The sequence below is a fragment of the Brienomyrus brachyistius genome, chromosome 15 (genome assembly GCF_023856365.1).
Source record: "Brienomyrus brachyistius isolate T26 chromosome 15, BBRACH_0.4, whole genome shotgun sequence".
NCBI classification, from domain to species: domain Eukaryota; kingdom Metazoa; phylum Chordata; class Actinopteri; order Osteoglossiformes; family Mormyridae; genus Brienomyrus; species Brienomyrus brachyistius.
This window is the reverse complement of record NC_064547.1, coordinates 305,867-323,700: the sequence shown is the minus strand read 5'-3', so window position 1 is coordinate 323,700 and position 17,834 is coordinate 305,867.

Sequence of the window (17,834 nt, the reverse complement as noted above, 5' to 3'; positions counted from 1 at the left end):
ACAAGAATATGAGGATCTTGGGGTCTTGAAAAGACAATGAGGACAGCTGCGAGATCAGCCTACTGTACAATTCAATGTCGGAATGAGAGGGTTAAGACTAGAGAAGGAAAAGAAAAGATGGAGATATTCACCCATCTTCTATGCTGTACTTTTTTCATTTAGCAGATATTTTTATTCAAAGTGATGTATGATCAAGAAAACTGTTGGACAGTCCATTGGGGTTAATTGGTCCCCATGGATCCAACACTGGAATCATTATGCTAACCTTGGGTTATGAACCCACAACCTTCTGATGACAGGCACAGCACCCTAACCTGTTGAGCCACATACAGCCATCTGGGGGCCTTCATCCAGTGTACTTTCATGGTGAGTCTCTCCCAGAAACCAGAAAATATAGCCAAATAAAAATTCTAGAAAAGTAACATGTCAGAAGTAAGACTGGGACTGCAAAGCACTGGGGGTGCTGGTGGAGGGGTAGTGGGGGGTGGTGTTTATGGTTTTTGTACACACACATACACAGGACATCTCCAGGTTTTACTGTTATGTTACTTTCAAGGGAGGGGACAGATATTTGGGGGACAATGTGAGAAACGGCATATAATGAGTGTGCCTGGCTCCTTTACTCTGGTTACATTCGGGGGATCCGGCACTGCGGGTGTAAAATGCAGGGTGAGCGAGGCCTTGCTGGGACAGTGGGATCCCATTTAAACTGTGGAGACAGGTGACATGAGGGGACTCAAACCTGACAGAAGACGGACAAAAGGTGAGCATCAAGCACACGCCAGTGCTACAGCCAGCAGAGGATGTTTTCAAAAGAAGGGAGTAGCACCAACCTCATTCACCCATCCATCCAGCTTCTAACAGCAAGTACCATAGGACAGGATTACGGTGAGTCTGGAGCCTCAGGATTTCAGGACTGAGGGCACTCCAGCCTGGACATGCCACCAGGGGTGTGAGGTGTATCGCCCCTTGAGCTGCCAGGGGTGTAAAGCACCTCTCCCCTTGAGCCGGCAGTTGGTGTGAGGCGCCTTGCCCCCTGAGCCGCTGGGGGTGTGAGGTGTGTCACCACGATATGTTACCAGATTATTATTATGAAAATGACCTTTCATTCATCATTTATCGTTGTTATGATAATTATATTTTGCACATTTTTTTTTACAGCTTAAGGAGTCATTTCTATTCTTCCTTTCCTTAACGAATGGCCAGTTGAAAAATTGTTTCTAAATATTTTAATATAAGAACATAAGAACTATACAAACGAGAGGAGGCCATTCGGCCCATCAAGCTTGCTTGGGGAGAACTTAACTAATAGCTCAGAGTTGTTAAAATCTTATCTAGCTCTTATTTAAAGGAACCCAAGGATTCAGCTTGCACTACGTTATCAGGAAGACTATTCCATACTCTGACTACGCGCTGTGTAAAGAAGTTCTTCCTTAAATCCAGTTTGAAATGTTCTCCCGCTAATTTCCACCTATGGCCACGAGTTCGTGTATTTGAACTAATGCTGAAGTAACTATTTGGTTGAACAGCATCCAAACCTGTTAGAATCTTATATACCTGGATCATGTCCCCCCTCAGTCTCCTTTGCTTGAGACTGAACAGATTTAGCTCAAGTAACCGTTCCTCGTATGACATTCCTCTAAGACCAGGAATCATTTTTGTGGCCCTACGCTGCACCTTTTCTAAGGCCACAATGTCCTTTTTAAGATATGGTGACCAAACCCGCACACAATATTCTAGGTGAGGTCTCACCAAGGAATTGTATAATCTTAGCATTACCTCCCTTGACTTATACTCCACACACCTGGAGATATGCCCCAACATCCTATTGGCCTTTTTTATTGCTTCCCCACACTGGCGAGAATGGGACATGGAAGCATCAACATACACACCAAGGTCTTTGTCATGATCAGCTACCTTTATTTCAGTGGGACCCATAAAATACCTATACTTTATATTTCTGCTCCCTACATGGAGTACCTTACATTTGTCTACGTTAAATTTCATCTGCCAGGTATCGGCCCAGTCACTGATTAAATCAAGATCCCGCTGTAGCTGCTGAGCCGCTAATTCAGTATCCGCTACACCACCCACCTTGGTGTCATCTGCAAATTTCACCAGTTTACTGTATATATTGGTATCTATATCATTTATGTAAATTAGAAACAGTAGTGGTCCTAAAATCGAACCCTGCGGTACCCCACTATGGACGCAGGCCCACTGTGACATTGTGCCTCTTATAACTACTCGCTGTTTCCTATCTGTTAACCAGTTATCAATCCAGGTCGCTACGGTACCTAAAATACCTGTCGCTTTGAGTTTAAGTAGGAGCCTCTTGTGGGGGACAACATCAAAAGCCTTTTGGAAATCTAAGTAGATAACATCATAGGCCTTCTTATCATCAACTTCCTGAGTAGCTTCCTCAAAAAACTCCAACAGATTCGTTAAACAGGATCTACCTCTCCTAAATCCATGCTGGCTATCCCGCAAAATGTTATTGGAGTCCAGGTAATCTACCATTTTCTCTTTGATTATAGCCTCCACAACTTTATCAGTTACAAGTTAGACTGATTGGCCTATAGTTTGACAAATTACTTCTATCCCCTTTTTTGAAAATGGGCGTTATGTTGGCATGCTTCCAATCAGAAGGTACCACACCTTCAGATAAGGATTTTTGAAACAGTAAAGTTAACGGTCGGCAAATAATATCCCTCATCTCTTTTAACACCATAGGTAAGATGCCATCAGGGCCCTGTGATTTATTTATTTTGAGCTTAGCTAGGCTTTGCAAAACATCAGCTTCAGTTATATATATATATTAGTTATAGACGATGCTGGATCAGTAATAAGAACTGGTAAGTTACTAATGTCCTCAACAGTGAATACCCGTGCAAAACTAAAGAAAATATATTCTTGCTTGGATTTAAATGCCTTACTTTAGTCCCATGCATTATTTATTTAATCAGAGATAATTAAGTATGGAGAATATCTTTTCTGGCAGTCAATATAAAATGTATTTTAAATAACATTTATTTTATTCCCTTTGGGACTGGCCTAGTTTAATGGGTGTAATCCGATCTTTTGTATCATTAAATGATCTGGACTTTTCTCCTGCAGTAATTATGGAAGCTGCAGGCACATGGTGATGCAAAACCATTTCTCACCACATGGCATGTGCTACAAATCACAAGAACTGAAATAAGAAAGAGTACATTTTTGGGATGCACGTGCAAGGCATGATATGTAACAGATTCAAGCGGGAAGAGAAGCTCTTTGTGGATGTAAATTTGTGTCCAATTGTGGTTGCTGGGTAAGAGTCTAAGAATCTGAGCTAGGCTTTGCTGGGCATCTGAAACAACAGGGATAAACATGGCTGTCTGTGGGATGTGTGGGCGGAGGGCAGGGGGACATTTGGGGAAATCACCGGGCACAACAGGGAGAAACGTGGCTGTCTCTGGGACGTGTGCGGAGGACAGGGGGAGTTAGAAAAGAGTTGGGGCTGTTTTCGAGACTTAGCTGCTGTGCTGTTTTATACGACGCTCACCAGAATCTGTCTCACCAGTTCATTTTGGTTAACTTGCTTTTCACCTGACATTAGGGCAGCAGTTCTGTGCTCTTATTCCACTCGACTCACCCAACAGGCTAATGATGCAAAGAAAATAAGATGAATTATTAAGGCAAGAACTATGTCCTACAAGCCAGATTCTAACATTACTGGAGTGGTCAGGGGGAAATCTGTAGTAGCCTGGGTACAAAGAAATTTGAATTATCAGTCATGCTTCCAAGGGGTAATGATAGGTAGTCACAGGTAGTGAATGAACTCTGTTTGGTGCCACAGTCCGCTGAGATGAGTCTTTTTGACAAGCCTGTGGGGATCACACTTAAGAACAGGGGGAAAACAGTTTTTGTTTTGTTAATAAAAACCCAGGACAGCAAGTTACAGGCATCTGTGATTCACAGGGTACTGAGGGTGCTGGAGAGGCAGTTTAAATGCGCCAAAGATAGCAGTTTGGGAAGGAGGAATGTACACAATAGCCACCTGGGGATTGTGTGGGAGCTGATAGCAGGCTCGTTGGCATGGTTCTGGGAAGGAACTGCTTTCAGAGGAGGGCAATAAGCAGGGCAACGGCTGCTGAATCGGTAAAACCTAGCTGAGAGATGAAGGGAATTTCATCAACGTGTGTCAGCTTCCTCGTCAATGAGGAGTCTGGTGAAATGATCACAGAAAAGCGGAGGACAGTAAAGGCAGTTTTTCTCTGACAAAAATGTACGACAGTGGCAGGAGAAGCAGGCTTTAATCTCAAGGCATCTTATTTTCTTTGCATCATTAGCTGTAAAGGCAAGGAAAAGCCTGTAAAAGACAGAGCAGTTTTATGGGAACTTCTGATGCCTCTCAGATTCCAGATGTGGAACAGACTGAGAGCCTAAAATGTGCCTTTGGTAAAAGTAACTCTGAATCTTTATATTTAGAAGTTCTTTGTTACAGGCAGCTGTTGGGTGAGTTGAGTGGAATAAGAGCACAGAGCTGCTGCCCTAATGTCAGGTGAAAAGCAAAGCAAGTTAGACAGAATGAACCAGTGAGAGAGATTCCTGGGGTGGATTGTGGTGCTGGTGAGCATCGCCACTGCAGAAACGGAGGTCCAAACACACTCTTGTTTCAGCATTTCCCGACAGCCTGTTGCTGCGAGGGAGCTGAAGGGTGAGCGTGCTGGGAGCAGGTGCAACCCAAAGGCTGGAGTAGCGCACAGACCAGTGAGGCCTACCGCCGCTCCAGGGACCTGCAGTCTGGCTGACTGCAGGATATGCAGATTCTCTGGCATTTGTGAACTCAGAATTCTGAGTAACTGCAAGTGCAGAATTATTTCTGTAAGAAACATTACTGGTGCAGTGAAGTGCTTCAGTACTAATAATGAAAAGCCAGATGCACATTGGTCTACCAAGCCTAATACTTGATATGAGGTGTTAGCATCATTGTGTTAGCATCATTGTGCTAGCACTGCTCAGCTGTGGTGAGATAAGTTGTCTCCAGAAAATTCAGCCCCTTAATAAACCCTACATACTTTTTAACTAATGATATTCTACATGCTATCACAAAGCACATATTCCTTTAGGTAACTTGAGCTCTCACACCAGGAATGTGAGAAGATATGCGGCAATATTATACCACAGAAGAGTGATGAGGCTGGTGAAAATGTCTTAGTACAACACACAAACAGCTGTATTATCCTGTTATGATATTATAATCTGCCGTGAAGGGTTTGTAAGGCTCAGTGATGCAAAAGTGCTTTGTATCCAAAAGTGACTTGAAATGAAAGTTGGATATCTGCAAGCAAATTTAATTATGTTTAAAATAAGCAGACTTAACCAATCAAATTGTAACATTTTTTGTTATATTATTTTATGGTAGTTGTACATCATTCCTCAATACTGTGCTGCTCCAAATTTTCTGCTAGTAAGCACAGTGCAGTTTCCATCAGATGTAATCTAGGAAGAGGAATTATTTAAGGAACAAACACCAGAACGTTTTGCGTCTCCTGAGAGGAAAATTAATTGGCTGTGTCATTAGGACAGGACTCATGTGAGGATAGCGAGTGAGGAAAACAAACGTTCAGCAATAATGAGGCCTTACCTGGGCACATGTCAGTGAGACACCTGCAGGAAATGCTGAAATGTGGATTTACTGTATCCTCAGTGGTGAGCAGCAGGACCTGCTGAAATGTAGATTTACTGTATCCTCACTGGTGAGCAGCAGCTCATATGCTTGTCTCTGGTCCCAGTCCTCTCATGCTTTAATTGGATCTCAGATTTATGTAATTAAACAGTAAATTAATTGGACTGAATCGTTTCACTTATAGAGGATTATCATTGCTTGAAATGAGACTGACTGATAGCATGGTGGTAACACTGGGGACTGACTGAACAAACTTTTCTCACTATGGTTGTACACACATGATGCTTCTCGTGCATTTGGCTCCCTCACCCCCATGCTCTATTATGTGAGCACTCCCACTGATTAATTGTATTTCTCTCACATCTGTCACACACCTGGCTGCAGACACCCCGCTCAGGTGTCCTCATGCGATGCAGCTGCTGTGTCATTCAGCGCCGCTTTGCTCAAACATTGCTCCTCCACAGTGGTTTTGCCCTTGTTTGACTTGGCCTGGCCTCCATCCTGCCTCCAGACTGGTAGCTGGATTTTCATCGCTGTTGTTTCATTATCATTCCATCAGTTTGTCCAATGAAATATAGCTGCCCCGTAAAATTCTTGTATTTTAATTGGAACCTGACTTTTGACAGACGCATAAAACATCAGCACAGTAAGTGTGCACATCACACATCGGTTCCTTGGAGCCTTATGTGTCACAGATGAAAGTCACACCTGCCGGCCCCAACCTGGGGCTCCATTAAGGGGTTATCATGATGATTACACCACTGCTGAGGCGAGAAGCCTTCAGGATGCAATATCAGAGCTGCCAGCTTCCCTGCTCGTCTTTAAAGTTTCACTGGTCTTCACTGTTTTACAGAGCACAAGCGGTGGGCACAGTTAACCAAAAAGGTAGCTTTCATATCCACTAATGCACTAATTCCAAAGTTTAATTTGATGACACTAAACGGATAAACCACAAAAAAATATATAGCAGACGCAAACAATAACCACTAACTGCTGACTTTTATTACATGAATTTAGCTGTTTGATTTTAGGCTCTGAAACCCTTACAAACATACGCAGAGAGCTGAAAGTCTAACCAATTTAGCAATTTAGTTCCGATTTAGTTGTGACTGGCTCATGCTGATATTTTGCCCTCAGTGAAGCCGCTTGGGGACTACAAACATGGCGGCATTTACCCGGAACTAGGAAGGAGGGTCTCAGCTCTTTATTGGTCTATACCTCTGTCAATCAGAACCTGGAAAAATGAAAAAGTCCCAGGCCCAAAGCAGGACTTCTTGCATAGCCGGATAACTTTTCGTATTTAAGGTAGTCTGGGCTAAATGTAAGTGAACGAAGATGAAGTCCATTTAAACTAAAGTACCTGGAATCTGACAAGTTATGCGACTCAGCAAGAAATCGAGCTTTGTGATACAGGCCCCAGTTCTCTGCTTAGTTCAGGGTACCCCAGTGTAATTGGACTTTATCTTCATTCACTTACATTTATGCATCTGTGATAACTAAAACATCATGTCTTTTTAGTCAGCCAACAGCATGCCAAATAGACTGTTCCAGACACACTCACAACAGATGGAACAAATATGTGTAATTTTAGGATTTTTGTCAATGCTAACAAAACAGTTTTGTAAAGGTTAAACTTTATTCACTGTACATGAGAAAAAATGTTAGGGGATTTACAGTTAGAGCAACTGAATTTAGCCGAAGCTAAATGGTCCACAGAAGATTTTCAAAATTAGCAGAAATGTTAATTCACCAAAGAAAACATGAGCACTGCTAATTAACAGTTAGTGGATTGGCGGAACACTGCCCCCCACTGCAGTGCACCCAATCACTGTTTTACAGTGCACCCAACTGACTGGAGCTTAAAACAATTTAGCTGGTATGCATAAGTGAACATTTCTGTTGCTGTGGTGCACTGTACCCCCAAAGGAACTGGGGCTTTGACAAGCATAAATGGGCACTGTCACGGTTATTAGTCTCAAATTATTTGAGCGTTTATTCCTGCTTAGATTATCCTATACGCTTCTGACTGGAAAGCTGTATTTTTATATAAATTTAGGGAGATTCATTTCACATTCGGAGCATAAAGTGGCGGTTAACCTTACTTCATAAAATTCTGAATGGCTGACTCTGCACTTCCCGCTGTCAAAGGCACGTTTTGTTGGCACATTGCAAACACTGACTCCAATGAAGTCCGGTCCTGGTTAGAACCAGCTACAGGAAGGTGCAGATGACGAAAACCCGCAGCAATGTGTAGCCTTCAGCTGGTAGTGTGAGACACTGGCGGCATCAGCTCCATGCCCCCCGGTCCCTGGCTGCTCCTTTGATCCCCCTTTTGTTTGTAGGGGCCGCCATTGGGGCCTGTTCCCTTACCCTGTGGGGGTGGATAAGAGGAGCAGGCCGGGATTGGCTGCCTGTTTTTTTTCCCTTGTATTTTTATGTATTTTTATTTATTTCCCCTCTAGGCAAGTGCAGCTTCAGCTGTTGCCATGGAGACCATGGCAGAGCAATGTGGGCCTGGGGTGTGAAGCAATTTATCATTTTAATGATGAGCATGAGTGGGGGTGGGGGGGGGGGTGGAAGAGGACACACAGCAATGTAAAGAAAGAGAAAGGAATGAATTTGATTGGCTGTTTGGTGCATTTCCAGTGAGGAACAGAATGTCACCTTCGCCAAGAATGTAGCCGCTTATTATTGAGTTTCGCTTATTTAAAGCTCTCTGCTAACTTCAAAGCTCTGGCAATAGGGCTGCAGGCCTGTGGTACCAAGGCCACTTCGCTCTGTTTGCCACTGAGTGATCTGAGTCTCCGGCCAGCTGTGCATAGTGACCAGGCAAACAAAGGATGTATTTCATTCTGAATGCAATTAGTGTTGTCTCTGCACATGCTTTTTGCAGGTCTTTTATATTCTGATACTACATCCTTCTAGGTATCACCACACCAACATAAATATCGGGGGATCCTCGAACTTACACTGTGCCAAATGGCGACGTGAAGAGGAGGGGGGCTATACGCTCATGTCATAATTCCATGGAGGAGTAGAAGCAATGCAGATATGAAAATGGGTCAGAGATGCTGTTTGCATCTGCTATGTTTTTCTGCGGGTTGAGAGTCTGTCTGGGTGAGGCCCACATACTGTATCTGGTACAGTCTGTAATCAGTCATTGTAAACTGCTTATCAATTCATTAAACCATTCTGGCTGTTTGTGTTTAATGCTCTCTGATTGCGAATACATTCAGACTGCCAGTGAACTGTATTAAGTTGTCGCATCATATCTTCCTAATACTAACCATAAATGCGTGAGGGCTAGAGGGTGACATGGGGGTGGATTTTCACTCCTGTTCCATCCCACTCCAACAAGAATATTCCTGTCCTGTCCCGCAATAGAGTTAAAAATATAAAAATCTGGTCTCGTCACAATCCTGGAAGAATTAATCCCAGTCCCTCCTAATCCCCGGGGAAGAGAGGAGGAAGATTTTAAAATTGCAAACCTAGCTAATCAACTAGGCTATGATTTTGCACCAAGTCTAATATCACAATAAGACCACAAGCACAGGTATAGCCGTGCAGCAACACTCCCTGCAACTGAACACAATGCACTCACATTATAAGTATTATGCACATCTTCCATGCAGTGTACACCGTTTTATTACTGTAACTTTCCACTCAGAAAATTCCTTAAAATGTCTGACTTGCCTGAAAGCTCTGAAAGTGAGATTCGGATCGTTGTTGATTTTTCATTGTAACACTATCTTGACTGGCTCCGACTTCATTTTCTTATGACTGTGCCACGCAAAATCAAAGCCTATGTTATGCATTAAACTGGTCAGATAGTACTGGCTACCCAATAACCAACCACCAGCCACTACCAGACAGGAGAGTTTTGAAGACTTAAAAAGTCAACAACATAGATGGCATTGTGTTCAAAATAAAGAAAACAGCATTATTAGATCGGCATATAAAACTGGTCTATTAATATGGTTCCCACTCCTGCTTGCTCCCGTTGACTTTTTTTCCCATACTGTCCCAGTCCCACGGGATTCCTGAAAAATTGTCAGCCTCTAGTGAGTGCGGCATGGTGGACTCACACCACTGGAGTTGGGGGTTCCAGTCCTGCCTTGCTCTGTGTGCACGTTGCCCCCGTTCCCTGGGATGTGGTCTGACCGACAAGTCTTTGCTTTATTGAAATAACAGTGACACTGTAAATGCTTCTTCTGCTGCCTTCCTGCCTTGATTTCACTTTAATTTCTGCAGAGCAGAGGCGAATATGCTCAGATCAGTCGACGTCTCCTGCTGGCAGTACCTCTCCCCACGCTGCTATTTTTAACCCTCTGCAGACATCTTCCCATGCGTTGGCAGTGCCGGATTCTGCAGGAGGGTGATCTGCTCACCTCTGGATGGCTGTACCTCATTTCCTGTGCTCCTTTCAGAGGTAATGTCTTCAGTAGGCCACGATGCCTGTTGTTCCACTCCATTGATTGTTGGCCGTTTACGCTAAACCTTTCTGCATCCCAGGGTGTCCCCAGCTTGTGCCCTGTGATGGACTGGCATCCTGTCCAGGGTGTCCCCAGTCCTGTGCCCTGTGATGGACTGGCATCCCGTCCAGGGTGTCCCCAGTCCTGCACCCTGTGATGGACTAGCATCCCATCCAGGGTGTAGGATCACACATGCACATATCACAATCACACATGCACATACCACAAAAGCACATATTGGTGGAGATATTAAATTTTACCTGAGCTAATAATTCCTACAAGGGTGTCCTCCACCCTGCGCCCTATGATGGACTAGCATCCCATCCAGGGTGTCCCCTGCCCTGTGTCTTTTGTGAAGGACTGGCATCCCATCCAGGATGTCCCCTCCCCTGTGGCCTGTGATGGACTGGCATCCCATCCAGGGTGTCCCCTGCCCTGTGTCTTTTGTGAAGGACTGGCATCCCATCCAGGATGTCCCCTCCCCTGTGGCCTGTGATGGACTGGCATCCCATCCAGGATGTCCCCTCCCCTGTGGCCTGTGATGGACTGGCATCCCATCCAGGGTTTCCCCTGCCTTGTGTCTTGTGATGGATTGGCATCCCATCCAGGGTGTCCCCTGCCCTGTCATATTTGCTCAGACTCTGTCCTAGATAAGTGGCATGAACAATGGATAGTGGAGTAGTTTAGATAATCAGTGACCATCATAATAATGTTATGCTATTATTAAAGGTGCATAAAATTGTTTAATTTCGCATTGCATGTGACACATTGGAGACATGCTCTCCCATCTTTAGTTATTTGAGTCTGCGCTTCATCACCACAATTAATTCTAAAATGCTCTAATTAGGCCTGAGGCCTATTTGATCCCAATGTCCAATAGCTACTGGCTGTTTAAAAGCTTATTTTTTAAATAGGGCTTTACTTGCAGAAAATGTCCAGAAATGGACAAGCAATTTAAAAAGATCAACATAACACAGGCCAGCACCTTGGATTCGCCGTACTGTTACCAGCAGGTATGGTAAGTCTCACAGAGCGATGTAATTTGTACAAATTGTTTGTGGTGGAACACATTTATAAATATGTGAGGTGTAGCACGATGATATTCCAGCAAAACCTTCTCAAGGGCTTTCCCAGTCAAGAATACTATCTGCCAGTAATCTCATACTGATCTCAGGTTATCTCATACTATAAGACTTCTGCGATCCCAGCGCGAGATCAATTTGAAATCGCACATTGACCACGCGTTGATCTCATCATTTTTCTCATACTGTGAGATCATCATGATACCAATGCGATATCATGTTCATTATCTACAGATGAAAGAAATGCATAAAATATGTAGACCAGATGAATAGGTACATATATCATTTATTAAACATTCCAGAAGTATATCTCAGCATTAAACAACAAACCAAAAAAGACATGCTTTGTTTGCACAAGTACAATGGAGTGCTTCTCTTTCCTGACCCCATCTTGCTCTCCATAGCTTGGGGGTCACAGCACAGCGCCACCTAACATGTAGCAGCCCTGGAGCTGGGGATAAGGGTCCTGCTCAAGGGCCCACAGCCATGTGTGTGTTCTGCCAAGGCCAGGGCTTCAACTAACAATCTTTTGATCACAGGAGCAGAGACTCGGTGAGCCGTTCACTGCCCAGGCGTATGTAATATGCAAATGTTACATGTTGAAACAGATAATTTTCCATCCATCCATTTTCCAAACCGCTTATCTTACTGGGTTGCGGGGGGTCCGGAGCCTATCCCGGACGCAATGGGCACGAGGCAGGGAACAACCCAGGATGGGGGGCCAGCCCATCGCAGGGCACACTCACACACCATTCACGCACACATGCACACCTACGGGCAATTTAGTGACTCCAATTAGCCTCAGCATGTTTTTGGACTGTGGGGGGAAACCCGGAGGAAACCCCACGACAACATGGGAAGAACATGCAAACTCCACACACATGTGACCCAGGCGGAGACTCGAATCCGGGTCCCAGAGGTGTGAGGCAACAGTGCTAACCACTGCACCACCATGCCGCCCCCCAGATAATTATCCATAGCCATATAATCGACATTAGCTTAATACATTAAGCTGCATTTACCCCACAACCTTAATTATAAATGTACAGCATTTTTTGTTAGGTCTGTTGGATAACCTATTTTGATAATCAGGGAAAAAAATGTCGAAAGTTTTGGGGTAAGGGGCCCCCCAGACCTCTCTTTGCCTGGTGAACCCCAAATCAGTAAACTCACCTCTGGGTACAATATGATGCTATAGGTATCTCAAAGTGATATCAGACAGGTGATATCATGGTGTGATGTCACTGTGAGATCGTTATGAGATTAGGATTTGATCTTTTTGAGTAGGCAAGCATCACTTCACAGTGATACCAAACAATCGGTGGGGGGATTCCCAGTCATGCCCAGTTAGTGGAGAAAAGCACAGATTTTCTAAGACTATTTAAGATAAGGGACTAATTTCTGAAGACAAAGCCCATACAAAACATTCAAATTATGATGGTTCAAGGTATTTACTTGCTATTTTGATTATTGGGATTGATAGATGATGACTTAATGGACTCATTTTTGGGAAAATCTCAATTTCGACAAAAATTAACTTTGACATTTTTGACTCTAGCTCATAATTAGCCTGTGCGCATTCCGACTCATTTTGCCAGCACGGGTCACATATATATATATATACCATGTCCTGACTGGGCAAGCTATGAAAAAGTCCAAAACTATTCCAATTCTTAGCAAAATCACAGATCTGTTGTCTCTGAGAGTGAATTGTGTGTTATGTGTTAGTAGGTAATGGGTTTGAGTCTGTATTTCATATGATGATAATGGCTGTAACATCCCTTTCTTGAAATGCAATGCAAAGTCAAGGCAGATGTGTGAGGCAGCCTCCTTAACAAAAAAAGAAGATAAAATCTCTTATATCTCCGAAGAAGATATTCATGAAGGCAATTTCCCATTTTCCCCAAAGGAGCTTTGTGGAAGGGTAACATGTCACTCTGAGGTTTGTTCACTTCCTGGGATACTTAATTTTGTTCTCTGCTTCTCAGCAAATGAAGGATAATCTTGCACGCCCTCAGTGTTGCTAAGCAGTTAAAGAAAAAATCAGAATGCGAAGACCTTCTTCCCCCTGTTCTTACGTTAGTAAGACCATTTCCTCCTCAGTGTCAGGCCTGGCAGTTCGCAGTTGCCCTGTGAGGGCAGCAAGCGTGTCCCACCAGCACAGTCAGTGCCAAGTGTTATCGCAGCAGCCGCTGGTGCTGGCTGGTGCTCAGCCCCCTCCCTGCAGAGAAACAGCGCTGCTAAGCCACATTCCCGCGCAAATGAATCTGCTGCAATAAAATGCAAAAACGTCAACAGATCTGATTTGCTCTATGAGACACAATGATCTACAAATAGATGTACAAAAAGAAAATGAGAAACACAAAGAAATACAGTTGTGATCTGTGCCTTTGCCAGACTAGGGATCTGAACTTTAATCTGTATTAATTTTCACAGTTATTTTTAAATTTAGGTTTATTCTTAGTCAAAAATAACCAGAACACATTGTAGTTTTAGTCACATTTTACTTGTTTATATAGTTAACGAGACCCAGAGAAACCCAGACAAATGAGACTGAGATACAAAATAAGCAACGCAAATTAAGACCCTGGTAGCCCAACTGCACAGCTGCAGGACCTAGCTAACCAGGACAACACCCTGGAAATATGATGCACACAAGTAGGGCTGCATATCTATAGCAGAGTTGCCTACAAGTGTTACAGAAACTGAAATCGAAACAGTAACAGATGAAGTACACTCTTGCAGTCATGGACACAACTGTCTCCACCCATGATCCTCAGTCTCAATAGGACACAGAGACCCCTATTCTCATTCAAAGAAAGGTCACACAAAATTTGCCCGATGTAGTAAATAAGACAACTAGGCAGGTCTAACATCACATGAATTGATGATTTAATAAAGGGCCAAATGGGAAATATAAACTAGGGACCAGCAAAGATTTATACAAGTACTGAACCCCGAGAGATGTCTTCAAGGAGATGAATGTTCCATGAACTAGGAAGGATTTTTGACAGAAAGTACATTGAGGAAGAAGAAGAAGCAAAAGAGCCCAGGATAGGATGAGTACTGTATCAGGGAAGAAGTGACTAATGGAGATGAGCAGGAGTGAATATAGCACTGGAAGCCTCAGAGCATGAGTCATACAGCAGGAGGACAGTCTGGTGACTGGGTGAGACGGGGATGATCGGGATACATTATCCTGGGAATTATTACTGGAGAGGAAACATGATAGAATAACAGGTAAGGAAAGAGGGAGGAGCACGCATTTTAGAGAACAGCACCCAGGGTTAGGGGGCTAAGAATGGTGTGAAGGGAAAAGAGAGCGGATGCCAGAGGGAGAGGATGGCAATCAGGATGCATGGAGCGAGGAGAGTGAGAGGAGCAGGGTGGCAGAAGGCGGTGACTGCGATGGGGAAGGAGGCCAAGAGCTATTGGACAGAGTAGCTGACTCCCGGGTGCAATGCAGGCAGATGATCTTGTCCAACAGAGTCTGAGAGCAAAGGGTGGCATGGTCATGCCAGAAGAGGAGAGGCGGCAGAAGGCTGGGCGTGGGGAAAAGAGAGGGTCTGCCGCTCCCAACAAATGCACAGGCCACCCTATTCGCACCCTTTCTTAACCATCCGACTCGATAAACAGTCGTAATCCATGTCTCTGCACCTCAGACCTCCATATTGTATTCAGCCTTAACCACACCCACATTTCCTTTCCCCTTCCTCATGTCCCAGTGTCACTATCAGGGGAAATAATCAGGCTTTTGTTTTGCTCTGTGGCTACACACCTCAGGGTAACCATGTTACTGCCATTACTCAACTGTGACATGGTGGTGTACGCTGACACTAATGCAATCAGCTCACAATCAATCAGAGCGCCTGGACATGGGACACCATCTGCAGAGTAAACTCAGGATATGTGAGGGGTATATCTGATGATGAAGCTGTCTCTATGTGCCACTTCAGCTACTGCAAAATGCTAGATTTATAATCTGGGTCTGCATTCATCCCTCTACCCATATTCAAAACCAAATATCCAGTTTAGGGTTGTGGTGAATTTGGAGTGTAGCCCAGGCAGTGCAGGGCAGCGAACGTCCTGGAAAATGCCAGTCTGTTGCAGGGCACACATAAATGTATATATCTCTGAGCATAGTCTGACCGCCTGTATGAGTTCTGAATGTTACATAGTGACCCCCTGCCCCCCAAAGTATTTCTTCTGGAGCAAAATTTAGTGAAGCATAAAAACTTTTAAATCTGAAATATTTAAATAGAATTTATATATTCCCTCCATTTTTGATAATGGATTCCGCAGATAGGATTCCAGTAGTCTGGGACACATTTGTTTGGGGATGCAAAACCCTTGATGAGGCAAGTCATATTCTCTCACACACTAGGGGGTGCTCTAGAGTCCTCAGTGAAACATAACAACTTTGGACAAACAGAGCTTAAGAAAGCAGAGAAGCAGGAAGGAAACCAGGTATGGACATGCCACACATACCAGGACTGAATTTGAGACAGCTACCAAGCAGTCAACACATGTAGTGAAGTATATTCTCATTGGGGTTGATTCTCCCATCAAGCACTCAAGTCAAAGAAGCACTTTAAAAGTTACTTGCATTCGATTTAGTGTATTCTTCCCTCATCAGTGTGGACACACCCACCACACTTTATCCAAAAAAAGAATCTGCGGCCATGCAAGAAGTATAGTTAATTAATAAAGTAAGAAAGGGGATTACGCCCTCAATGATTTTGGCAACAAGCAAAATGTGGAACATTAACTATTTTATATACATTGTGATTTGTATTCTTAGTTGTTGTACTCCACCACTGATGAACTACAAAATAACCATTTTAGACGATAATATCCGACTGACATCACACTAATTATAACAACTGGAGAAAATTCATATGGTACAATAAAGTGTTTGTGACATTGACTCATATTGTGTTTCAGAACAAAGTCATATATTTTGGCTCTTTTCCGCTCTTCATCCATAACAATCTTGTAAACAAGCCAACATGACTAATCAATAGATATAGTGTAAATATTAGTGTTATTAGTAACATGGACTGAAAGTTTAGAATGCATTGCAGATAAAGTTATGACGCACTCAACTGTATAGTCCTAACGAGCAGTGGAGTTCTGGTACGACAGTGGCAGTGGTGATTTGCTGGCTAGCCCGCTTTGGAACCCCAGGCTCAAGGAGAAAAAGCCTGTCTGCTGGTGCTACGGGAAGATGGGACGCTAGGGTGATTTTTTTGCCCTGAAGCCCAAGACAAAGCCACCAGAAGACTAGCAGGGGCCCTCAAGCCCCTGCTAGCTCGCCATACCCCTATCCGAGATGACATTGGCACAGAAAGAAGGCGGAATCTTCCAGGAACTCTGGCCGCTCACTGGCCGGTGAGGGCTCTCTGCTCATCATCAGCAGAGAGGAACTGTGGTGTGACCCTAGCTGTGAGCGTGACCATCAGAGGCAGCGGTCTGAAGCTACTATGCTCTACCATGAGGACCTGCCTGCCTGACCTGGAAGGCCCAGCTGGCTCAGGAGTGCCACGAGCTAGATGAGCAGCACGAACAGTGCCAGCAGGATCAGGAGCGGCTGAGTGAGTCTGCAGAGCAAGAGAAGTACAGTTTGGAGCAATTGCACAGTGAGTTAGCCAGCAGGGAGCACAAGCACGACTGTCAGAAACAACAGGCTGAGGCTGTAAAGGTGGCTCACGAGAAGGTATGTTCCACCTTGGTGGGCCAAAGTAAGCAAGGGGGTACCATTTGGGCAGCACACATACAGCGTTTTGTACTGTAACATTTGTTTTAAAATGTATAATTCATTAGAAAGTTTTTTTTTGTTACATGTTCAGTTTTCCGAAAACTTCAATAAGCTTTTAGCTATGTAGAGGTGCATGACTTAATACAGCTCTCCAGGCCACATACTGAGAAATACATTTCAGTCAGTGGCAGAATGCATTTAATGGTCATTTGCATGCAACAAGCCCATATTTTGATGTTTCCCCACCATAGTGTGTGCAGTGAAACCCCACACTTCAATGGGGGAATCAAAAAAGTGCACATACAGTACATGGAAGAATCAACCCCTCTCACAGGCTGCCTGTCCGCCGCCCACGGGAGATACCGATCCCGGGGCGGGTCGCCCTCTGACAGGCTGCCTGTCCGCCGCCCACGGGAGATACCGATCCCGGGGCGGGCCGCCCTCTCACAGGCTGCCTGTCCGCCGCCCACGGGAGATACCGATCCCGAGGCGGGCCGCCCTCTCACAGGCTGCCTGTCCGCCGCCCACGGGAGATACCGATCCCGAGGCGGGCCGCCCTCTCACAGGCTGCCTGTCCGCCGCCCACGGGAGATACCGATCCCGAGGCGGGCCGCCCTCTGACAGGCTGCCTGTCCGCCACCCACGGGAGATACCGATCCCTAGGCGGGCTGCCCTCTCACAGGCTGCCTGTCCCCTGCCCACGGGAGATACTGATCCCGAGGCGGGCCACCCTCTGACAGGCTGCCTGTCCACTGCCCACGGGAGATACTGATCCCGAGGCGGGCCGCCCTCTGACAGGCTGCCTGTCCACTGCCCACGGGAGATACTGATCCTGAGGCGGGCCGCCCTCT